Source organism: Gallus gallus, chromosome 2 (assembly GCF_016699485.2).
Source record: "Gallus gallus isolate bGalGal1 chromosome 2, bGalGal1.mat.broiler.GRCg7b, whole genome shotgun sequence".
Taxonomy (NCBI): Eukaryota; Metazoa; Chordata; class Aves; order Galliformes; family Phasianidae; genus Gallus; species Gallus gallus.
Genome location: NC_052533.1, coordinates 77,278,139 through 77,303,428, shown reverse-complemented (window position 1 = coordinate 77,303,428; position 25,290 = coordinate 77,278,139). Strand labels below are relative to the sequence as shown.

General features: G+C 40.0%; 1 protein-coding gene across 9 annotated transcripts in view; it reads right to left on the bottom strand.

Moving 5' to 3' along the window:
* The window catches only part of CTNND2 (catenin delta 2), a 623,362-nt gene that overhangs the window by 398,632 nt on the left and 199,440 nt on the right, over positions 1–25,290 (bottom strand). Inside the window, exon 1 of one of the 9 annotated variants that reach the window (XM_015282261.4) lies at positions 10,695–10,834. The exons of the other annotated variants lie outside the window; for them this stretch is intronic. The gene's annotated coding sequence lies outside the window, so the exon portion shown is untranslated. Of the gene's footprint in view, positions 1–10,694; positions 10,835–25,290 lie in introns of those variants that run through there. 9 annotated transcript variants of the gene reach the window in all.

Here is a 25,290-nt window from a genome sequence, read left to right as displayed (position 1 = left end):
ACTGGATATCTTGTGGTTTTTGCTCATTTGTTTTTAATAGGATTTTAGCCACTGAGCTCACAGAGCACCTCTCTTAACCCAGGGAAGTGCCATGTGTGTATTGAGTTCACAGGCAGTTTTATGCACACCCCTACTTGGGGTACATTTACTACCAGTCTCATCTCTAACCAGAGATGCTAACTTTTTAATGACAACTACCACATGCAAATGATCTAATTACAAACACCAACACAAAGTGCTTTGTTGAGAAACAGGGAAAGTGTTTTGAACAGCTTTAGAAAGAAGATAAAAAAAATATACGTCTTGGAAATATTACTGCCTATATAGAATAATGAGGTCTCCCAAAAGATACTGCAACTTGTTTACTAAATTTTTTGCTGTTTGATTCAGATGTTAATTTCATGCTGCATTAAATGAACAACAGATAGAATCTGTTTTATTTAAGCATTCGCATCAGTTTCAGAAATCAAAGTTTGATACATTTTTGAATTAATCTTACAAAGAAATGAATTTAGATTTGCAAGCCACAGCGACTCGGAACGTTAACAGTACTGGTAGTGGGAATGGAGAGCGAGAAAGGCCTGGAGCAGGCAGAAGGCATGCAATAATCTGTTTGTGCTGCATACTGACAGCAGGACCTTCCAATCAGATGATAGCTCGGTTCACCACCAATTTGATTTACGCATAAATGGACCCAAAGAACAATGACTAATTGTGTCACGATTAATTATTCTTTAATAATTCTGGAAGTATTCTAATATTCTATTGAGCAGATATGGTCAGTCCCCCCCCCCCCCCCCCCCCCCCCCACTTCAGAATTGCCTCTATTCCTGGTACACACACAGTATTAAACTACACACAAAAGAAAGAACAATTCAATTTAAAAGCCTACAGGCTTTTTGTTGCCATTGTTTTGTTTTTTAAAGGATGAGGTTTGAAAAGTGTGTAATTTACCTTCTATCTGCCTGTGAAAATAAGAAGTATCCTGTTCTGTTTTTTTTTTTTCCACTGCAGGAATAACCTCTTAGATGCCAAAACAAAGGAAGTCATCCCACTGCAGGCATGCTAAATGCTTGAGTTCTTGGAAAGAAAGATCAAAACAAGGAAGCCAAAGAAATAAAAATAAATAAATCAACAAGTAAGACGTGGCTGCACGCTATGGCTGCTGTAACAGGTGGACTGCTTTGTAAGATGAGAAGCCTACTATAAAATCCTTCTGTGTAACAAGGTGAAGCACAATGTGATAGCAGATAAACTCCAGTAGTGTGAATTTAAGTACTCGTATCCATGTAGACAGAATAAACCAAACATCTGCCCATTTTTTTTTTCCTCCCTCCCTATACTTTGTTGATACAGCTGTCATCTGGGCACATTATCCACACATCCCCTGAAACCACGTCTTGCAATTTCCATCAACTGAAATTACACCTGCTGAAGAGGGCAGAACTGGTCAACAAGCTACTCGTGAACTCAGCAGATGTTTTGGTAAACTGGGTCAAACTGATCTTTTTGTAAAAAAAAAAAATCTATGTTCAACTGAAAGAAAAAAATAGAAAAAGAATTAGTGCTTTTCACAGTTCCATGTTATAATATCCCCTGCAGGCATATGCTTCAAAACTTCAACTGGGACCAGCATGAGGTGATAGCAAAAGTATCTAAGGAATAATAATTCCATAGTATTAAAAAAAAAATGCTGTGACAGAAAGGTATCCACAAACAATAAGGGCAGAGCTGACAACTGGCAATGGCTGAGCTCCCATTGGAAAGGAGGCCAGCTCAGTGCCCAAAAAGTCACAATAGATGCAAAAGCAGCTTCAGTATGCAGATGTCTGTTCTGAAAACTGCCTTCCAAGATGCATTCATTTTATTAAAAAAATGCTATTCCATTTTAAATCTACTCTGTCATTCACAAAAGCAATAAGAAATGCAAAGGCCATTGTCTCAAATCTGCTATTCATTTCTCCTCACTAAATGACTACTTTTTATTTTTAAGTGTTCAATGAACATTTAAAAATAAACATTTAAAAGAAGAAAAAATTGCACAAGCAGATTGTGCAAGAGCTTGAGAAATATACCTTGGTCCAAATAAAAGCTCCACTGATTTTATAAGCAGCATTTCTGCTTCCCCCCCCTCAAACAGTCAGTATTAATTAAAAATTAGATTCAATTTGTTTCCTGTCATACAAACTTAAAAGCAGGGACAAGAGGCCCAGGCAGGACAAAAGGTTGAACAGTGAAGCCGTTCAGAGTTGGCCCAAACAGACACCCAGTGTCTATCCAGAGGCCACATCCAACCAGGCAATTTGTTTGGCTGCCTTATCTTGCATGCATGCCACAGCCATCCCTGCTGCACCACTTATTAACGAAGGGAGGTTATTTCCAGAAAGCGGTGTCTGGACACCTTGCCTCTACATTTATCCAAGCTCATTTCCATTTGGAGGTGCTAAAATGCTGATACCAAAGAACCAAAAGTAAGAATAGAAAACAGTATTAATCATTGCTGCTAGACTTTCCAAAGCTGATGTCACATCCTAAGTTTCTGAACATACTACAGGGGAAAAAAAAATGGAGTAAAGGCATAAGTCAAGTAATGTTACAGCACATTTTGAGCATTCAAAAGATTGGATTTATTTCTAGCAACCCAGTAACTAATAGCTGGATTAAATATTTTAACTATTTTTCCACAATTTCTTGAAAAAAAGTTCACAGATTCAGAAATAGGTCCTCTGAAAGAAACACTTTGTGTGTATTTACAAAGTTAAGTTACTCTCACCTAGGTAAAAGCAGGTACTATTTGTCTGTGCAGTTCTGCTTAGAAGCAAATAAGTCCTCACTTATGTCTGTGAGTGAACTTATTGTAGCCACACGTCTGATGTCTAAGTACAGAAAGTAAAAAATAGCTCAGAATTTATTTAAAAAACAATAAAACTGCTCTTAGATGAGCTCGTGCAATTCCTGTTGAAATAAGAGGACAGCCCTAAGGCAGAGAAACCTCTGAGAACTTCGTAAGCTTCATTTGTAACCAGGTAAGGTGTCAGAGTGAACAGGAGTAAAAGTTTAACAGAGGAAAGGAAGTCGTATGTCATTGCCCAAATCCTTGACATAGTTGGTTACTCTTTGTGCAACACACTTTACTCGGGGGGGGGGGGGGGGGCAATAGTGTCAGTAGTATCAAAGAAAGCACTAAGCTTCTGAAAGTTGTACAAGCCAGAGAAGATGACTGTCACAGTCAGGAGATGCACTCAAGTAAAATCACTGTGCAGTCTACCAAAACAGATGCCCTTCCCACTGTCTGAAACTTCCTCAGTCATCCCATCAACCATTGAAACACTTCAAACAGGACAACACTTAACACAATCCCAATACAATTTTGATAGCTGCTCTAACAATGGGTTGGTGCTGGTATGGTATATTGGACATGTCTCACCTGCTGTCCTCTGATATGAGGAAAGTGACTGCTTCCTTTTCTGTGTTGTGACTTTGAAACTAAACATGAACTGAATATACTCAACCACTCAGAAACAAAGGCAAAACTAAATAAACACATACATACTCTTCAGTATGCCTTCCTGGTATCCTTTATGTACTTATACTGACTCAAAACTTCCAGAGTATCCAGACAGTACCTGGAATGGTCATGAGTTGCACTGGAGCTCACCACTGCTGTGCTCTGTGACTGAGAAGGCTTGCAAGCGATCACCTTATTGGGGAACACCAACTGAAAACAGGAGGCTGATAACTTACTTGTCTATGGACAGTAACAATACCTTAAGAGTAAAAAGCATGCAGAATTTTGCTACTAATTCAAACAGTAATCATCTTATCCTGTGAAACTGCCCTTCATCTGGTAGTACATGCACCTGCTGAAGTTGTTTCCTCCTTCCTCTCATTCTCTCCTTTCCTGAAGTCACGACTTATCTTAAGGTTTTCAGCCCAGAGCTGCAGCTACAAAACAAATTCATTCCCAGTCTAACCAGCCACCTGGAAGGAAGCATTTGGCTCCTCGGAACAAAGGAATGCACATCTGACTTAGAGCAAGCCCTAAGCGAACCAGAGCTTCATGACAACGCATGTCATTTCTCCTGCAATATTGGAAACAACTGATTTAGTATATACTACAGGGGTTCATAATAATTCAACATTAAAGTGATTTTAAATTACTGTTGAGCACTGAAAATAGCATATTGTCAAAGTAAAAAGTACCGTGTACGTAACCATTAGAAATTGTGCGAACATGTCATTCTTCAAAGGCAATTTGTGGGAGGAACACAGTTTTAGATGCACATTCTAGATAAAACTCTTGTTTAAATGAAGAGATAATTTTGATATTGTTTATATTCATGTAGTTCTGCACTGTATGTAAACGTGTACATGCTTTCAAATAACTGCAGACGCCTGCCTAAGAGACCGCAGCACTTGAAAATCCCCCTTACGGTTACACTTAAAGCTTTTTGGTGCTTAAATGTTTATTAGGAAGAAAAGAATCACACAGGATACACAGGCCAATAGCAAAATTATGGCTGAAAAGCCAACACAGGACTTATTTCACCTAGCCTAATTTTGTTTCCTATCTGTCTTAAAGAAAAAAAGAAAACACAACAAAACATGGACTGTCAGCCCATCAGTGCATGTGGCTACCTGTGGTAATGGGATACTGGAGGTGCATTCTGATCTTGTCTACAAATGGATGCAAGAACCACCCAGAACTGAAGCTCTGCGACAAAAATGAATGAAAAATCTATATACTCCATTATGTTATTGATGAAGATAATTCCCCACCTCCGGAACTACGGTTTTGCTATATTTCATGTTTTGATTGTGAATGCACAATATCTTTTACAGAAGTTCCATTATTGTTGATGAAAATTACTAGCAGTACTGCACTACAGCACCCAGCCTTACAGTGAGCTAAGACAAAAGAAGGAAATCTGGTTAACAGGCACTACTCAATAAAACACCCATGCAGCATAAAGCTTGTGTGTGTAGAGCTATAACAGAACAAAACTATTATATTTTCTGTTTGTTCAATTAATGTATGGAAGAAGAAATATTAATCTAATCCTATCACTATGTGTCATTTATTGTGAATGGCTTTTTAGGAATCTGGGCTCCAGAAAAATTAAACCAAATGTATGTCAGTCATCATAAATGTTGAGCACGTGCCTCTCCACTGGGACATCTAGCCTCATGACTGCTTAGAAGGGAACAAGCTTGAACAGGATGCTGTAGAGATGGCTGAAGTGTTTCAGTGCTTATTTAGGAAAGTCCCGGGCTTTCACAGTCTATATAGAAGACACATTTTTTTTTCTCTTGTTCTAATCACATCATTCTGGGTGAACGACTTCAAACAATTTATGCAGATAAAGCTGGTGATGTTTCCTCCTCCACAGGCTGTGCCAATATGCGATTTCATTTACTGTGTCTGCAGTGACTGAAAGCAGTAGGGTAGCCTCAGTTCAGCAAGCACCTAAGAAAATCTATGACTCCTGAAGCTCAGCTAAACCTCTTCCACAACCAAAAGCAGACCATCACGCCACCCGACACCAACACCCAAGCTGCTTCCCTAGGTCAGTTAAGTTCCACTCAGTAAATCTCAGTACCTCATTTTAAACAACTTGAGAACTTGCTCTGGCCTTCATTGCACGTCCTTGGTTTGGTAGGACAAAGGAAATACTGGAGAGAAATTACCAAAAATTTATTCTTTGACTCAGCAGCCACAGGCTGCCTTAATGGCACTGAATTTCACATGAGAACTGAGGGCTCCCTCCCAGGCTAATGGCAGGGTCTAAAACTGACAGCAGATGTTTTGAAGGACCCAGGGAATAAGTCTGAACATCAGTTAGGTAGGAAATTATTTAAAAAGAGTCATACCTGAGGAGTATTTGGCAGTGCACAAATAATGGCTTTCAATGTCAGGGAAAGACAGATAATGAAAAATAACTACATTGCTGGGCAGAGCGAGCTGGAGAAAAGGAGCAGAGCCCAAGCAGCAGCTCACAGAAAACTCACACTGAGCCATTTGTATGCTTGGTTCTCAATCTGAAGTTTGGCTATTGAATTTTTAGCACATCCAAAGCCAGTTGAAAGAATCAGCTGTGCAGACAAGGGACATCTGTTCTGAAACTAGACCAGTGCTAATGCATAACACCACATCCCTGAAGGAGAGAGGGAAAAAAAAGACCTCTTCCATCAGATGATCTTATTTTAAATTATTTCTCTTCTGAACAATTTACTTCTTGCATGAGAAGAATTTGAGGTTTTCTAAATTACAGGTTCCTTGCCTAGAATCCAGCACATGACAACAAACAGCTTCAACAGCCCAAGAGAAACACATTAGGAGGTTCAAGCTAGACTGGGCTCTGTGATAAAATATTGACCCATCTAAAGATGAGCTATTAAAATAACAGTAAACAAAAAGTAAAAACATTATATAATATCATATTTAACTCATGTTATTGTCTACAGTTTAGTCAAATTCATCACTGATATTACTGATGATGGATGAATATTAGTATCTAGAGAAGAGAATTTGTGTTAGATGTGGCATGTCCTTTTGGCATGTTGATAAGCTCGGGCATCTGAGAAAGGCTGAAGAAGTTGTATACACTGAAAAGCAAACTCAGTACTGGAACAGTCAGCTCAGGTAAGAAATCAAACTAGAACTGCCTATTACTATTGAAAAGTTACTGATAAATTCACTTGAAAACAAAGGAGTGAGAGGATCAAGAGGCAGAGGCTAACTCAACCGTGTGGGACCTCAGAACTCCCACAAGGAAACAAACACAACAAGACACAGTAGCCTCACAAATAAAAAATGAGCACCTACTACGGCTGCCATAGGGATGCTGTCACTTCCTATGGAGCTTGCTGTGCTGTGCTGCAGAAGCCTACCTCTCTCACCATGCTGCACAGCATGTATGTAGCCAGCAGCATCCCTCAGCAACTGTTTGTGCAAATCTAACAAGGAACTGGTAAGTATTTAAGCTGAAATAACCCATGCCAGAATGAGAGTCTCTATATACTGGAATTCAAGGGCATCTGCCCTCAGTTTCCAAATGAACTATTTGCTACCACTCCAGGCACAAATATCATTAGACTACAGTTGCATGACCCTAAGAGAATGGTAAAAAGCAGCAGAAACCTGTATTATTTTACCAAAACATCTTAAAACACCATACATACATACTCACTGATAATACTGTTCAGGCAATGCAAGTTCGCTTTTGAAGACAAATATATAATATTCATCACTATCAGGAAGACTAAGGCCACTACAAGAAAAAACAACAGTGACATCTTCCCAAGTGTTGGTTGGCCACCAAATGACTCAGTGCTATAACTCATCAGTTAAAACAATATCTATTCCAATGCTTATAGCTTCAGCAGAAACTGCCCATGAGTGGACTATTCTAGGCCCAAAAATATTCTATAGCCTTTCATAGCACAGCAGGGAGAAGTGCTCCAACCCCCAACTTCTCTGACAACTTCTAAAGCTGTAGAAGTTATTCAAGCTTCAAAATACTTCAACCCACTGAGAATAAAACTTATCAGCATTGATTATAGTTTGGGTTTAGATAAATGCTGCAACACAATGCTGATGATTCTAAGGTAATATTCTAAAGTTATACATCTTTTTCCTATACGCTTCAGAGTTTTGACTTGCCCCACTCCACTGCTGTAAAGTCAAGGACCTCTGAGAAGCAACCCATCCCTACACTGTAATTAGAAGGGGTGAGACACAGGGCACGCAAGGAGAGGTTTACCTCAGCTGACATCTAGTTGGATTTCTAATCGCTCTTTCTTCCAGATACTCAAAAATCTTCACAACCTTGTTGCAGTCAAGATAGACCGAGATAGATTCACTGTTGTGCCTCTACAGAGGGCATATGTTCAAGGCTGGGAAGACACAGTGCCTGCCTTAAGCATCAGATCAGCTTTTCTCAAAGGCCAATTAATGGAATGACCATTCTGAGAGCTTCAGACCAGAGGTCGAGACCTCTGACAGAAGCTACTTGTATCGGCATGATACCCTCTGCTAGCAGCTTTGTGAAACGACCGCTTTGGATCTCAGAAACAAATACTTAAGATTTCCCATTAAGCTGACCCCAGTCATTGCCTGTGGCATTGATCACCGCTAAAGAAAATGGCAAAAAGCAAGAAAACTCTAACAAAACAAAAACCAACTTTATATGCCAGATTTATACACACAGCTGGTACACATTTATACACACACAAATGCAGCATGTCAGTATTACCTACAGACCCATTGTGAGGAAGGCTACTTAAAACAGAGGAAAAGTTGCTGCTGTAAGTATCATGGTACAAGGTGTTGAGATCTTCTAATTTAAGAAGTTATTATTAGAATGAATTTTTCCCACTGGCAGACAGCAGTTTTTACCCAACCTCTGTTAGTTACCTTAAGGTTCAGCAACTAGACAACCAGAGCAGCAACTGGAACACTGAACAGGTTAGGTTTTTTTGGCAGAAGAAAAAAATGATATCTTCTGCTTATGATTATTTTAATGAAAGAATGCCTAAGTTTCTGATACACCATTCGTTTCTACATAAACAACTTCTACCTGTATAATAAAATCACTGAAGTAATTCCAATTTTGCCTCGAACTTTCAAAAAAAAAAAATCAAGATGTATGCGTATGCTTGAATTAGCTCAGTTACTCAGAAATCAGTGGAGTAATACCAAAGATAAATTTGGCCCATTATCTACCTGCACAGCACAAATGAATAATGTAAATGTGTATGCAAAAGACCATGAAGTATCTCAGCTTAGCAGTGCATTTAAAATGTATCACTAACTTTCAGCTTCTTGAAATATTTATCAGCTGCACTAGGCTCTACAGAGCATACACTCTATTAGGGACTGAATTTGGGTTTCTACACTTGACATAGGGGACTTTAGAAAAGGAGACTGAAATCAAGTCCTGAAACAACTCCAGGTACTGTCTTGCCAAGTCCCTAAGTAACTGGCTCTGGCTCACATCAACATCCTCCCCACAGTGCCGACTCAACTGGCATCTTCATACCTTCCATTTCAGAGGAAGATGGGAGGTCTCTCATGATTAATTTCCAAAGCCAGTAATAATAAATTGTATGCAACTAGAAAGCTACTGAAATATTCCACAATAACAAGAAGACTTCAAGACACTGCAGCCAACTCAAAAGGATCAGATAAAAAGTACAGTAGTCATATTAAAAATAAATAAAAAATCAACCTACTGGCACAAACTGGTCAATAAGATCAGTTGGGTTAACTAGAAACCACCTTGGATCAGTGATTAAAATAGTTCTACTGCTCTATTAAGGGTCTGAACATCCAAAGGAGAATTAGTCATGCCAAACACTCTGGAATACACTGAAAAGACAGAGGGAAGGATGGGGAAAGAGTAAGCGCAAACCAGTCCTTATCAAAAGATTGAACAATACAACTAGCCTGATATAAAAAAAACAAACAATAGTTTGGAAATTTAATAGCATCTATCCATCATGGTGAAATCAAAACAGAAATCCCTCAGAGCCATATGCTTGATTCAGCATGAACCTTTGAAGGGTACTGCTTATTTGTGTAATCTGACAAGTGCACTCCCCTGTAATAAAAAAGGGTTAGTCCCCAGTAACACATTCCTGCAGTATACCAAGTCAGTAGTAATACTAAAAATCAGCCTGCTCTATACACTCCATTTGTAGTAGGTCCAAGACAGTGGGGTTTCTGTTTGTTTCTGTCTCTTAAGAATTTTAGATATTTCTCTTGAATTGAGCCAAAAGATCAGGCAAGAAAATGCACTGTCCCCATATATACAGATCTGTATATTGGACTTTATCATATAACTTAGTTGCACACAGAATTCACTTGCTTAATTCCTGGAACAGTCAGGTACCTTTCCCTGGGACTTCAGCAGCACCAGATGAAGCCATGCATCATTTTCGCTAATCTTCTGTAATGAATTTCAAATTAGCTGACCCATCTACACTTAAATCTACCTGAAAAGCTTACTGAAGACTTGGAGGTTACACAGAATTATAGGAAACACAAATCCTGCTCTCACTTATTCAGTATTGCAATCTGACAAAGAAGAAAGACATCAATCACCACAGCTGACTACAAGCATTCATTGGGAAGATTTTCTAGGGTAGGAGTGCACGGCAACAGGTCTTCGTGCTCCAAGTCTGCTACAATGCAGGGACATTCAGGGGCAAGAAAGATTATTTTACCTCAGTGGAAATTCTGATTTTTAATGGTTTTCTTCAACCTTAGCTGTAGATGAGCTGAAACAAGTAAGATTTGTAGCCACAACGACTCTGGGTAATGGCACAAATGAAATCTTGTGGGGGAACATTGACCTTCTCGCTTCTGATGGACTTCAACGAAACTATTTCTGAGATTTCGTTTTGTTTCTTTTTGGTGGGAAGGGATTGCCGGTTCGGTTTTGCTCTGGGGGGAGGAGCGATTGATGTTCTTTTCCAACAACTGTTTAAAACAACCAACCAACAAAGAAAAGAGCAAACCCCAACACAAGAAGAGGACCAAGCGGCCAGCAGCCACAGGTCACCTAGCATCTCCTCATCCCGAAGCCCAGACCCCCTGCAGCACTCCGAGCGCCCGATATCCCGCAGCGCCCACAGCAGCCGCCCACCGGAGCCCTTCCGAAGAGCCGCCCGCCCGCCCCGCGCAGCTTTACCTGAGGGCAGCCCGCGCCGAGTCCACCCTACGGCACGCCGCTTCCTCTCGCGGCAGCCGGCGGGGCAAAACTTAAGGAGGAGGCGAAAGCCCGCCGGGGCGCGCTGCCGGCCATGCCGGGGGCTGAGAAAGGCGAAAGCCAGCGCCGAGCGCGGCCCGCCTCCGCCTCCCCCCGCCCGCAGCCGCTCCGCGTGCCGGGCCCAGCCACCGGCGCAGCCAGGCACAAAGGTCGCCATGGCAACGGCGCGCGTGCCCCCGCCGCGCCGTGGATGCAACAATTCATCAGCCCGCGCCCCGCCCACCGTCCCCATACGCCCCGCCCACTGCCAGAAGCACCGCCCAGCAGCGTTTCCCGCCCTTCGTCCCCACAGTTGTGGTTCGCTGGCGCTGAGGTTGAGCTCAGAGACTGAAGGGCTGGACTACAGGCTTGCATTTCAGCTTTTTCTTAAAATTATTACATATTCCACTCAGTTTGTAAAGAAAAAGCCCTTTTTTGCTGGGAGGGATCCATTCCCTTCTCCGAGCCACAGCGGCCAGGCACCTGCTGTCCTCTGCCAGCCAGCCATGTGTGAGCAGTTCAGAGCCATAAGATTTCTGTGCACATTTCAGCAGCCTTCTCTCTAAATGTCCTAGTGAGGCTGGGCTCAGCTGTGCTCGATGTTAGTGGACAGGGGTATGCATGTTGGAAGGAAATGGTAACATTCCAGGGTCTGAAGGGAAAAAAAAAAACACAATGCTGACCCCGGTCGTACCAATTCCTCCCAAAAGGGAACAGCAGGAGTCTACACAGGCTCAGAAAGCAGGCAGGCATAGCATCACAGAACGGTTTGGGCTGGAAGGCACCTCAAAGCCCAGCCAGCCCTAATCCCTTGCCGTGGGCAGGGCTGCCACCCACCGGGTCAGGCTGCCCAGGGTCCCATCCAACCTGGCCTTGAGCGCCTCCAGGTGTTCAAGCATCAACAAACTTGCAGGTGTAGCGAGAGGAAAGGATGCAGTCAGCTTTCCTCCTGAAAACTTTAGGAAGGAGAAATCCCAACAATTAACTGTATTTCTAAAGCTTCAGGGTGGTAAAATGTTGCCGGGGGCAACGGATGAAAAATGCCTTATAAAGCCCCTTCAGCTCCTGACTTGCAGACATACTCGCTCCCTTGTAACGCTGCCAAGCTGTAAGTGTCACTTAAGGAGAACAATGGAACAATTTACTGTTGTTCTCCTTTGCTGCCTGGGATGTAGAAAGAAGATTGTTTATGATAAATTAAAGGTCACAAATAAATGGCAATTTAACAGAAGAAAGTCTACTTCACATGAAATAATGTCTCTGAGGGGTGATTAATTATGCAGGAGTCTGAGCATGTCCTGTTTCATTGAAACACTGTGGATGGCCATCCTGCTTCATTTCACTGAAGCTAATACACATCACCATCTCAGAAATGCTCTGCTGAAAAAAAAATAATAAAACAGGCACTAGATAGTCATCGCATCTATTGCAGCAGTGCACAAATAATGCAATCTAGCAGTATATTTAATAGAAAAATTCATCGTAACTATTAAATACAAAGGTTTCACTCTTGCGGAGGTCACTGATCAAAATGGACTACTGTAGAATCCTGAGAGAGTTGTTAAATAAGCTTTATGTAAAGAGATCCTATCTCTCATAAAACTGCTGGAAATGGAAGAAAACTTTTCATTCCAAACCTACATATCCTTCATGTTGTTAGAATGTATGCATTTATGTAGCACAGCATTTCCTATACACTTAAAATTGATATCCATAAGTCTTCTGTTGATGCTCTATTTGTATTCTGAATATGTGCAAACTTTGAAAGTTTGGACAGGGAAAACTAGCAGGAAATCCTACTATGTATTTTAGGCTTTCTAATAATGCTTACTGCCCTCAAGTTGGTATATGTGCAGGATATTTGTAGCGCTTATGCAGCATATGAATGATTATCTCTGAGCCATTATACTAACATTCACCTCATTTTAAATCCATGCAAATGCACAACCTGTCCTTTTCACACTGGTTCTTCAGGAATCATTTCAAACATCTCCAAACATCTGGAGTATAGCACCTAGCTACATTCTTCATAATCTGAATGAAAAACAATTTTCAAATCTTTGCTTTTTTTTTTTCCAGATGATATAAATCTGAAAATATTTCAAGGAAGCAATACTAAGGCCAGAGGTAAAGGTTAGGTTAGCTTGTGCTCACATTAATGTATCTAGTAAGCCAAGAGGATACACACATGGAATAAATTGCTGTACAAAGCAGACAGATTACCACACTTACAATCACATAAATATTTACCAAGTTAGTATTTTACCAGTTTCCATAATGTTTCTTTTTTTCCCTATTACATCCTTTCTAGCACAAATTTAGCTCATCCTCTGTTTGATGATTTATCTATACTCAGGCAGAGATTAGTCCTGAATCCTTCCTCTTTCTCTACTACCATTTTCTATTTTGTGACACAGAAGTTACCATGAAATAACACAGCGATTACTGCAAAACCTCAGATGTTTTCTAAGGTTCAGGCCTATGTCCCATTTTCTTCTTGTGTTTTATTCACATTTCTGTTTTGATTTGGGGTTACCAGAAACAAATGAGGTTTTTCTGTCACACTGTGCATGGTGACTCTGCAGACCCCCACGACACATCCTGCATTGCATACTCAGCTCAAACAGCGTACATGGGGAACTATTTTCTTCTATAGTAAGGAAGAAAGCCTTTTTCAGTGTTTGAATAGATAGTAATATACAGCCTCTATGTCCACCAACTTTCACTCTATGTACTGCAACATTAATGAACAGCAGAATTCTAGGAAGATTCTGCAGGCCAAGCAGTCTTTTAGACTTAATCTGTTTCACTATGAGTGATCACTTCAGTAATTTTAGAAAAATGACTATGCACTCAAACACTTTCTGACAAACTTTGTTAAAAGAGCTACCTAGAAATTCTCTACCGTCTTATATCAATTTGTAAGTATTTCTTAAAGTTCCTCCATACCCTATAATAACTTTGCAGAACAGGATCCACTTTGAAGTCAGACAGTGGAAAACAAGATATTTTGTGAAGGGTTGGGCACATCCATGACTTTCTGGAAACAAGAAAAGTCACTATGATTCCAGTGGCTACAGGTTGAAGACAAGCAGAGTTACCATGGAGAGCTCACACTTATGAAGTGCTGTTCCCAAACCCTCAACTAATTGGTGATTTCTGCAATTTTTTTAAAATGTTTTCAATTTGAAAAGTCCACAAGGAATTCCTTATCAGATTTCTCTTTACACAGTTTCACTTGTAGTATTTCATGCTTACTGTTTTGAAAGTGTGCATGTCCTTCACAGCAATCAAATCTGTATGATCTTCTGGGGTGATAGTATAATGAAAATCAGAGAAGTTGGAGAAATCATTCTCACCACCAACATCCCCAAATATTTTACTTCTATAATTAATTAAGACTTATGGAATTGTGATGTGCCCCTACAAGAACAAATGCAACTAGTTTGTGGTTTGCAATCTGTTAACAGTATTTCCTGTTGAAACTCCTTCAGAAGAAAAATGGTGGGCAGCAAGCATGCTGCTGGTTAGGTCTCCAAGAATGATGCCTGTTCTCTGCATCAGAAAAACTGACCAGATGCTCAGCAACACCAAACACAATGCACTGGAATAAGATGACTACCAGCTCACTTCACTACCACATCAAAAAGTTGCTAAGAAAGGTTTTCTTATCAACCAAAATCGAATTGTTCATGCCGATTCAGACTTCAAGGTCTGATTTCACACCTTTTGATGCATATTGCCAGCTCAAAATGTTTCTTTTTCCATTTTCCTAACATCACTTCATAAGCAACAAAAGAATTCTTTCCCCTGACTAGCAATATTATGCTGAACAAGTGACAAAGATGGGGTGCAGGGGTAACATGAGGAACAATCTTAACATGAGCAGTGGAAGCTCCAATTGAGAAAGTGTTGTTCTAAGAGACTAGCATTTTGCACAACAGTATGCAGTGGAAAGAAGGCCACTGCTTCTGTCACAAGTACATTCAAAAGACATCTCCCTTCAACAGCCTACTTGTCACAGTGACAACAGGGAACTATGGAACAACAAACTAATGAGAAGGTCTTAATGAGTTATCTTAGAGGGTCAGGTGATGTCTGCTATTTAACCCTTAAATACAGGATTTTTTCAGTTGAAGATTATTCTTCAAGTAAAGGAAATCTCAAAATTACTTTATTTAATAGTAAGGTAAGTCCTAAGGGGGGGAAAAAAGGTACATTGAAAAAAAATCAATATTGGAAGAAACAAATGGAATGTGAAAGTGTATTATTATTGTTGTGTACTGCACTGCTGGGTGAGGTAATCAGTGACAGAAATAATTTATCACTATAACACAAAAGCACAAAGCGGTATCTGTAGCCAAATTCCACTTGCTAAATCTTGTATGATGTACACAAACGTCAGGTATAGTTCAACACCTGTGATGCTGGAGCTCTGTAACAGTCAAACATTGTGATGGGTTTTCTATCAAACTAAAATGAGTTCGAGATCCAAAGGGGCACTTTGAGTCTGCAGAACAAGCATGCTGTAGCTTCACGTGTCATAATAGTCTTACACAGTGTCACTTCTTTAGTATCGCAGTTGCTCCGAACAACGAGAAGGCTTTTTAAGTCTTACTTTGTGTCACAAGGCAAAGAAGAAATATATCCTTTTATCTAGGAATTCATCTCTGCCCAAGAATAAAGACTTGCTGCTCACAACAGGTTATTTTCCTCTTCTTTCTGAATATAAAACTATTCGACTTGCCTGGTAGCATCAGCCTATTTTTCTCCAAAAAGATCTTGAAAATGAATGTAAGCCTTTTGCCACACAGCATAAAGTAATGTAGGATGAGGACAAATGCGATTTTTTTTTCAGTATGGAGGGCAAATATTTCAGTTTTCAAGTAAATACTTCAAGTAAATACAGTATATACATTACAGGTCATGAGCTACTAATCAAAACCATAGTGGAAATCCATGGTGGGAGTGGACACTATTGACAAACATGTTTTTTAATTAGAAAATACTTTCTTCATCAATTTTTGAATTCAACAAATCAATTAGAAGTGAAGATGTAGTGATAACAGTACATGGAAGCAGAAGCTCAGCAGGTAGAAGACAAGGAATCAATCTGACCTTTACTCAGACACTTAAGCAATTGCAGAAATTATATATTAAACAAATTGACATAAAATAGCTGTAATTACTTAGCAAGCACAGGAATTCTAAATCATCCTAAGCTCTGGCCTACCTCAGAAACTACTGCCGCTCTGAAAAAGAGAGTCTCCCAGGATGTAGCTGTGGTTTGATGGGAAGGTAAGAGCACAGAGGAGCTTTTCAGGAAGGACAAATTCTATGTTCAGTTGAATTACCAAGAAGATGCAAGCACAACTAAAATTCTAGAGGAAAAATAGAAGTGTTTTTAAAGTCAAAGATACTGGGAAAAGAATAAGAGGAGGGAATGAGGGAATAACAAAAAAACTCATTGAATTCTCTATTTTGATAGTTTCAATACTTCAATTTTTGAAAGTGGTCATATACAGCTGATTTTTTTTCATGTATATTTAAAATGTGCCTTATGAAATCACAAGGCTTAGACATAATGTTAACAAGTTTTCTTTTTTCATGCAAAATTTCTTTGACAGCTTGGCATACAGTTAATCACTTTTTAAAACTGAATGCACCCTAACACAGTGAACCTGATTTTCTAATCTGTCAGACAGAATTTGTCATTAACAAACTTTACAAAACAGATTAAATACTTCCCTTTTTTATCTTAGGCTTCTGACTTGGCAATGGGCTGATGGAAATACACATTTTCTTCAAGATTAATGAGTAATTACTAGTTGAGGTTAACCTGTTATAAAGATTTAATGGATTTCTATATTGGTTGCGGAAGTTCTCAGAACAAATTGATGAATGATTGCTACAAATGAAAATAAGTTAACCTGATCATAAGGAGTCATAGAGGTGAAGGGAGGAAATGAGAACAGGTAAGAAGTGGGGAGCGAATCTGAGGTTCCAAAAGGTACTTGAGCCATTGATACCAACAGGAAAGAGAGAAATGCACTCATTAATGACCTCACCCACTATTCCACTGGGGGTGATAGACTCATTAATCTTCATAAGCAATCACACCAGGTACAAAATATATCTGATTCTGAGAATTCTGGGGCAAAATGGAATAACTATGACTGCTTGGCTACTGGGATTTTAGTTAAGACTTTTGATCTGATAAAAAAAACACAGAGTACACCTGTTTCATAAGTTTTATAAAGGATATAATGACTTCGGGGAACAGGATGATATGGAACTATGCTCACAAGACCTCAAATTCTACTTTCAGAACTTTAAAAAAAATATTCACAGAAAAAGAAAAGAAACACTGTTATGCATGCCCAAGAGAAAGCAATTAGGCCAGTGACTAGCAGACTAATTAAGTGACTTAAACTTTGGCAAACATTCTTCAGTCAATCATGCATTCACTCTAATAACTTACAGGTGCTGTATTTAGATAATATCCTTCCCACACCACCCAGCCTCACTCTGCAGCTCCATCATTCTACTCTCTCCACACTCTTATTACCTTTCCCTTCTCTTCCATGTGTGTCTCAACTCTCTAACTTTAGGGTAAGCCCAGTTACTTCAAGAAACACAACAGAAATCTCTGCACACACTTCTCTCTGCTGATGTGTTCTTTCTCTGTCCCTCATATAAGCCCCAAAGTATTTTGTTGAGAAGAAACACCTACAGCCCTTTCTGTTTATACTGTTTGGAGCTTATGTTGCTGGTTGCTCATACTATGGAAGCATGAATAGCAGTAAGAGTTTTATATAATACATATATATATTATTAAATATTATATTAATATTAATTAAAATTAAATATTCTATATATATTATTTTATATATATAAAAAATATCTGACTTGCTTCCTGTCTGCCTCTTTGTGCTTCAAAAATCAGCACAAGACAATCATCACCTCAAAAACCCCCCTGTAAGCTTGGCCTGTTCCCTAAAAAGGGTCTGCAGATATCAGTGCCAGACATCTGCTCTCCTGCCTATGACCCCGGCTCAGCCTGGGGCCACAGTGCTGGTCACTGTCCCCTCAGGGAGCAGCAGCCTCACTACACCTCTTCTGTGCCTGGAAGGAATAAGACAATACACATCACTCTATATAAAAAAATCCTTCAGCCCACCCCAACCTGCCCTGCCAGCCTTTTGTAAGTTTGACCTAGTTGATAACACTTTCTGTGCAGAGTGCTGCTCCACTATTTTTCCTTCTCCCTCTTCACAGATTTCAAGAGATTTCAATCATATCATCTCTTCCCATGGAGGGATGTAAATCTATTGCCTCCTTCCTGTTTTTAGCAGCACATTTTGCAAAAGCTTCTGCTTGTGACCTGACCCATGCTAAGGTGTCTGTCAGCCTTTACACCTTGCCTGCAACCGTAAAACTCAAAATCTGTGCCCAAGCTTTCAGAATAGCTGCACCTGTGTGAGATGTTTATAGCTACAGTAATTCAAGCTGATTTTCCACTGTGTGGAAAATATTGATGGCAACCAACTAATGATAAGTAACAAGACTACTTGGTCTAGGGACTTTGACACTACATTATCTTTATAAAACAGAAGATGCGAGGTTACATTATGCTGACCCTTGTAAGAGCTCAAACTGATCCACATTAAAAATATCTGCTGGGAGTGGGCGAGGAAGGGCAGCAACACATTTCCCAGAATGTCTTATAAGAGAAGGAAAGTGAAGCCTCTTAACAAGAACCTTTACAGGCTATAAAAATTTGCAATAAGAATGACTGGAATCTTCCCTAACTCATCCTCTCGAAACATCTTTAAAATACCTGACACTGTAAACAGCCTCAACTCAGGGCACGGTGCCTGTTCCTTCACCTTCAGAGAAGAGCGGTCAGCTTTTGAATATGTTCACAAAACGATCAAGAGAGGCTAAATACTATAAAGTAATCTGCCTTGCACACTTCTCTAGCATAAGACAGAATTTCTCTCAACTAAAAGAGAGAGATTTTTAGTTTTTAGATCAGAGGACAGGGCTTGCTTCACAAAGAAAAGCAGTATCTGCCCAAAAGAATATTGAGAAAGGTTCTGCATGCATGGGCAGAAGTGGTTTTTTTTTCAAACTTTCTTAGTGATTGGGAAGGAGATGTCTACTGCAGTGTTATAAAATCGGGGGGGAAGAAAAAAAAAGACATCAAAAAAAAGCAGCCACTGACTGTTGTTCTTAATCCACTTAAGGACTGACTTGTGTTTCTAGAGATCAAGTAAGGCAGTTCTGCTCTACATATAGACACATCCCATGTTGTTTCAAGAACGAAAGCACCGATTCTAATAGCTCCTCGTGGCTTAGACAGTACACAACTAAGTATTTTACTTATTTTAACAGCAAAAAAAAAAAAACCCACGCAAACAAAATCTTAAATGCATAGTGAATGATTGTGATAGTCCTACCACCAGGGAGGTGGTACCAGAAGTTATCATCCCCGGAGATGTTCAAGAAATGCGTAGAAGTGGCACTGAGGAATGTGATTAGTGGGTATGGTGGAGACAGACTGACAGCTGGACTGGATGATCTTAGTGGTCTTTCCTATCCCTGATGATTCTGTGATTTGAAGTTATATTTGCACTTGCTGGAAGTTCTGAAAACAGGTGACCATACAATATTGGTAAGCATCCACAGCTGTCATAGACATCCCAGGAGTAAACATATGAGGAGAAAGTATTGCACTAATTTAAATGAACTTTTCCACACTTAAAAAGACAATTTCATGCAAAACAACTAAAAATTAATCCAGCTTAGAATTTACAATATACTGCATAACCTGCAGCTGTAGGTTGAACCACTTCCTAGCAGGCAACATATAACATAACGTAAGGTCAGTAAGAATACAGATGCTGTAAAGTATAGGATGATCAGTAAGTATACAGAGAAGTTAGGTTTAGTATAATTATCATGTTGGAAAAAATAATCATAAACAAAAGTGCTCACCAATGTTGTGTTCTCACAAGAAACTCCACAAAGAGGAATCTCCAGAAAAATATCCTCCCCCAATGACAGTCAGCCCTTAAATGGGGTCTAGGAGAGGTGCAGCCAGGCTCCACCCCTTCTGGTCATACAGCTGAATTGCCTTCACCTGTGCTCCCGTGGCTGACTCAGTGCTTGCCTCAGGTGGTCAATCAGATTCAGCAGTTCCCATACACATATAAAATTCCATATACTTAGAGACTGTATTAATACAGCAAAGTAATTATTAAAATGTTATGTGTTTTTTTAATGAAAATATTTTTTTCTCATGAAGAATAGAACAAATAACCTTCTCAAGAGTCTCAAATTTCAAGCAGATGTAAATAAGTAATAATCATAATTGATAATCATGTTCATGTTCTTGCTCTTTCATGCTAATGAAGACAATGACAGTTCAGCTAAAAGAAATGTCTTTTGCCAGCTGTACAGCAGAAAGTACTAGAATAAAGTCAGTCTGGAGATTAATTCACACTTTTTCATAAGCCTAAAGCGAATTACTTAGCCTGTGGGAACATAATTGAAAGCAGCTGGTAAGGAGAGCAGAGAGCCCAGAGAGGCTCTTTCACCGGCTCTCACAGCCTGTGGGATATTGGCTATTAGCGCTACTGCAGGAAAAGCCAACCAAAAGCTCTGGGAGGAAGGCTTGTTGCCTTGCCTCTTGGGCAAGCTGTTCACTGAACAGAACTAAGACTTACAAGTGGTGTCTCAGATGTCAGAATTATTTTTTTTTAAACCAATCACCAATTCACAAACAATTCCCTTCTTGGGGGGTCCATCACTGGCTTTGAAACGTTTCAGGAGTCTGACACAAAAGATTGTGCAGCGTTATGGAGAAGAACATTCATGACTGAATCAAAGTCATTCAGAAAAAGTAAGGAATTTTCTAGGTTTTCTGCCATAGAATCATAGAATCGCTAAGGTTGGAAAAGACCCACAGGATCATCCAGTCCAACCATTCGCCCTTCACCAATGGTTCTCACTAAACCATGTCCCTCAACACAACATCCAAATGCTCTTTGAACACCACCAGGGTCGGTGACTCTACCACCTCTCTGGGCAGCCCATTCCAGTGCCTGACCACCCTTTCAGAGAAGTAGTATTTCCTAATGTCCAGCCTGAACCTCCCCTGGTGCAGCTTGAAGCCATTCCCTCTAGTCCTATCACTGGTCACATGAGAGAAGAGACTGACCCCCAGCTCACTACAACCTCCCTTCAGGTAGTTATAGAGAGCAATAAGGTCTCCCCTGAGCCTCCTCTTCTGCAGACTGAACAATCCCAGCTCCTTCAGCCACTCTTCATAAGGCCTGTGCTCCAGACCCCTCACCAGCTTTGTTGCTCTCCTCTGGACACACTCCAGGGCCTCAATGTCTTTCTTACAGCGAGGGGCCCAAAACTGGACACAGTACTCGAGGTGCGGCCTCACCAGTGCTGAGTACAGGGGGATAATTACTTCCCTGTTTCTGCTGGCCGCACTATTTCTGATACAAGCCAGGATGCCATTGGCCTTCTTGGCCACCTGGGCACACTGCTGGCTCATGTTCAGTCTAGCGTCAATCAACACCCCCAGGTCCATTTCCTCTACACAGTCTTCCAGCCACTCTGCCCCAAGCCTGTAGTGTTGCCTGGGGTTGTTGCGGCCAAAGTGCAGGACCCGGCATTTGGTCTTGTTGAATCCCATCCCATTGGCTTCAGCCCAGCTATCCAGCCTATCCAGATCCCTCTGTAGGGCCTCACTACCCTCAGGGAGATCAACACTTCCAGCCATCTTGGTGTAATCTGCAAATTTACTGAGGGTGCAAACTGTCCTGTCATGTCAGATGTTATGTGACAAATAATTCACAAATCTAATGAATTCTATTGTACTTAAAAATGCCAAGTAATTTTTCAATTCAGGATTTAGCACAAAGCAAACAAAAAAACCTGGTGTATTACTGAATGCCTGATTAAGCAGAAGTGGCTATGGCATTGAAAATTCTGCGAATTCTTGTTTACAGTCCACATATCTTGTTATCTGCTTCCATATCACTGGAGTGATAGAGAATTTCTTCTATAGCAATGACATTTTGATTTACTTGAGTCAATATCCACGAGAAAGCAAAAATCGTATGTGCCATACGTGGGACAACTCATATTTTTTCTCAATGTGAATAGATGTTTTATTTGATCAACTAACCACAATTAAACTCACAAGGTCAATGTTGGCTATGCTTAGCAATTAAGTGTGAGTAAGGAGCTCTATTTAAAACTTGACATTATTATGGTTCTATGGTGCGCACGCAAAAATAGATTTAGAGAAAAGGTTTGACCATTATTTATGTGGTTTTAAATGAAATATACCAATTCTTTTCTGGAAAATAAACCAACATTTTAGAAATGGGGAATAAGTTCATAAAGTCCAGACTTCTACATTAAATAATAACATTTTTTGTTGAACAAACATGAAAAGTAAAGTATAGCTTATCTGTATTTACGGGATCAGTGCTGCCAGAAGAAATGAAGAGTTTGAAAAAACTACGGTAGATGTGACATGTCAAAAATTTGCCATGCACAAAGTAAGTTTAATATTTATATTTCTACTTTGCTCTCTTTTTGATTTTTAAGGCTCTTCAGACCCTCTCATAAGCAGTCTACAGAGACAGAATTGTTTGCCTAACAAAGTCATCTCTAGATGCAAGAGCCCTGGCAAAGGTCCATTCATCACTCTAAGTTTTGCACATTGTTTTTGTTCAAGTTATGAATGAAAGACTGAGGTCTCAGGAATTTTCTTGTGCATTGTCTTCACAGTTGCATACTTGCAAATTCTCCTGATTTCCATGGAGTAAAAGTTTTTTTTCCCAAGAATGAAGTGAAGTGGTAATTCCAATGCTGAATCAGGGCTTCCTTATCAAGCTTATTGTATACTGAAAACATTATTAGCAACCTAATCTCTTAAAAATATATTTAAATAAAAGGAGGGACATAATTTCTCTATTATAATATTTATTATGGACTGTTTTTTTCTGGTTATCTTGTAAATTTTAGTTTTTGTTTTTTTTTCACATGTTCTATTGTCTTAATAGTGTTAATCTCCACATTGCATGGTTACTCTCAGCCTGCATTTTCTTTACATCAAATATAATTTCAAGTTACTTTGACTTCTCAATGTGAATAACATTGAGACAGACTTCTCTGTGCAGTTTAAAATGGTAGGTTTTGTTTGGTTATTAACTTCATAGCTGAAGATGGAAAAGTAACATAACATTGTTAATGATGCTGATGCTTCCAGTTGGCAATGCATGCTTTATCACTGGGGCTTCTGAGCCAATCTGAACAAAAAGAATGACAGCATAAAAGGAATGATTTATCACTACTGCACAGACACCAATGGGCATACTGTCTCAAAGGCTGATGCTGTCTTAGAACATTTCATTGCACTGACTAAGAAGGCCATAAAGAAACATTATAGAGCCAGGACCATTCCTCATGTAATTCAGGACTCCTTTCTCAAAGGTTTTGTTGTCATAGCAGGAGAACCAGGATGCAGCTGGAGGGAAGGAAGAACATCCATGACAGTGCTGTTTCCCTGCACCTTTTATAGCCACAAATAGAGGCTCAGAGCCTGCGTACATCACTTGCTGCTGAGTTCTTCAGAACTGCCAGCAGACCATTAGGTTAGAAAAGAAGTTAAGCTAAATGCTATTTAGGCAAAATACCTCCTAAATCCAGTCCCCAGGTTCTAGTCAGCTGAGGTTAAATGAAGGATTGCAATTACTTTCAATAATGTTTAATAAAAATACCATAGTACTGTGAAAATATTCAAAGTAAGTGAGTACCGCTTCCTTACAATCGCAAATTCGCTGGGTTCTAATGCTGTGACTTTTCCTGTGCAGTTCTTGTAGTATTTACTCTTGGTATCTAACTGTAAACTGCTTGACTACTATGACAGATATATCCTTTTTTCTACTACAAATGCAGTTAGGCTCATACTAATCAGAATTAAAATTTTAAATTACATAGAGGAGATGTGTACCTTCAGAAAATACATCAGCTCTGATTCACCTAAACTAAGGACTCCAATTCGTCTTCATCTCTTCCAATTTTTATAATTCACTTAAATAGTCACTGAATGTGTGAAAATTTAAATTGCAACCTGAGCAGGAAGGCAATGCATGTGATCAAATCCAAAACTGCTATGAAAGTTGAAAACCAGTTTCTTCAGACAGCATACTGTGAAGATGCAGTGTTTTGTGCAGTCATTGCTAGGCAGATAGGAAGAAATAGGTATTTTGAAGTTATACCTAGAAGAACAGCAAAAAATCAAGCTTCATAATCTGCCCCACACTGAAAAAAAAACACCTTATCCTTGCCCCTTGCTTCTAGCTGAATGAAAAGGGAAAAACAATGTTTTATAAGTAAGCTATGGAGACAGGTAGCACAGTAAAAGAAGTCTAATATATGCAACATTATTGCACTTCTTTATAATGTAATAAATCTCACATAAATCTTGTACCATCATCATGGTAACGATGACATTATATGATAAGGAAGAATAAGAAATTATTGTCTCTAAATTGGAGATCTATGGATTTGGTGAATCAACCACTTGCTGGATAAGGAATTGGCTCGATGGTTGCACTCAAAGATTTGCAATCAACAACTTGACACCCAAGTGAAGACCAGTGATGAACAGTGTTCTTCAGGGGTTGATACTGGGACTGGTACTGTTTAACATCTTTGTCGGCAACATGGGTAGTGGGGCTGAGCAAACCCTCAGCAGGTTGGCCAATGACACCAAGGTGAGTGAAGCAGCCAATGCACTGGAGGGCAGGGATGCCCTCCAGAATGACCTGGAGAGGCTTGAGAGTCAGGCCTGTGCAAACCTCATGAAGATAACAAGGCCAAGTGCAAGCTGCATCTGGGTTGGGGCAATCCCAAGCACAAACAGATGCTGGGCAAGAAGTGGATAGGGAGCAGTGCCAAGGAGGACCTGGGGATACTGGTTGATGAGAAATACAGTATGAGCCGGCAATGTGTATTTGCAGCTCAGAAAGCCAACCATATCCTAGACTGCATCAAAAGAAGCACAGCTAGTAGCTCAAGGGAGGTGATTCTCCCTCTCTGTTTTTTCTCTTGAGACCTCACCTGCAGCACTATGTTCAGCCCAGGTGCCCCCACCGTAAGAAGGACATGGAGCTGATGAAACAAATCCAGTGGAGGGCTACAAAAATGATCCAAGGGATGGAACACCTCCCCTACAAGGACAGGCTGAGAGAGTGGGGGTTGTTCATCCTGGAGAAGAAAAGGCTCTGGGTAGACCTCATTACAGTCTCCCAGTACCTAAAAGGTGCCTACATGATAGATAAAGACTCTTCATCAGGGAATGTAGTGATAGAACTAGAGGTAAAGTTTTAAACTGAACAACAGGAGGTTTAGTTTAGATGTAAGAAGGAAATTTTTCCCACAGAAGGTAGTAAGGCCATGGAACAAGTTGCCCAGCTAAGTTGTGGATGCCTCATCCCTGGAA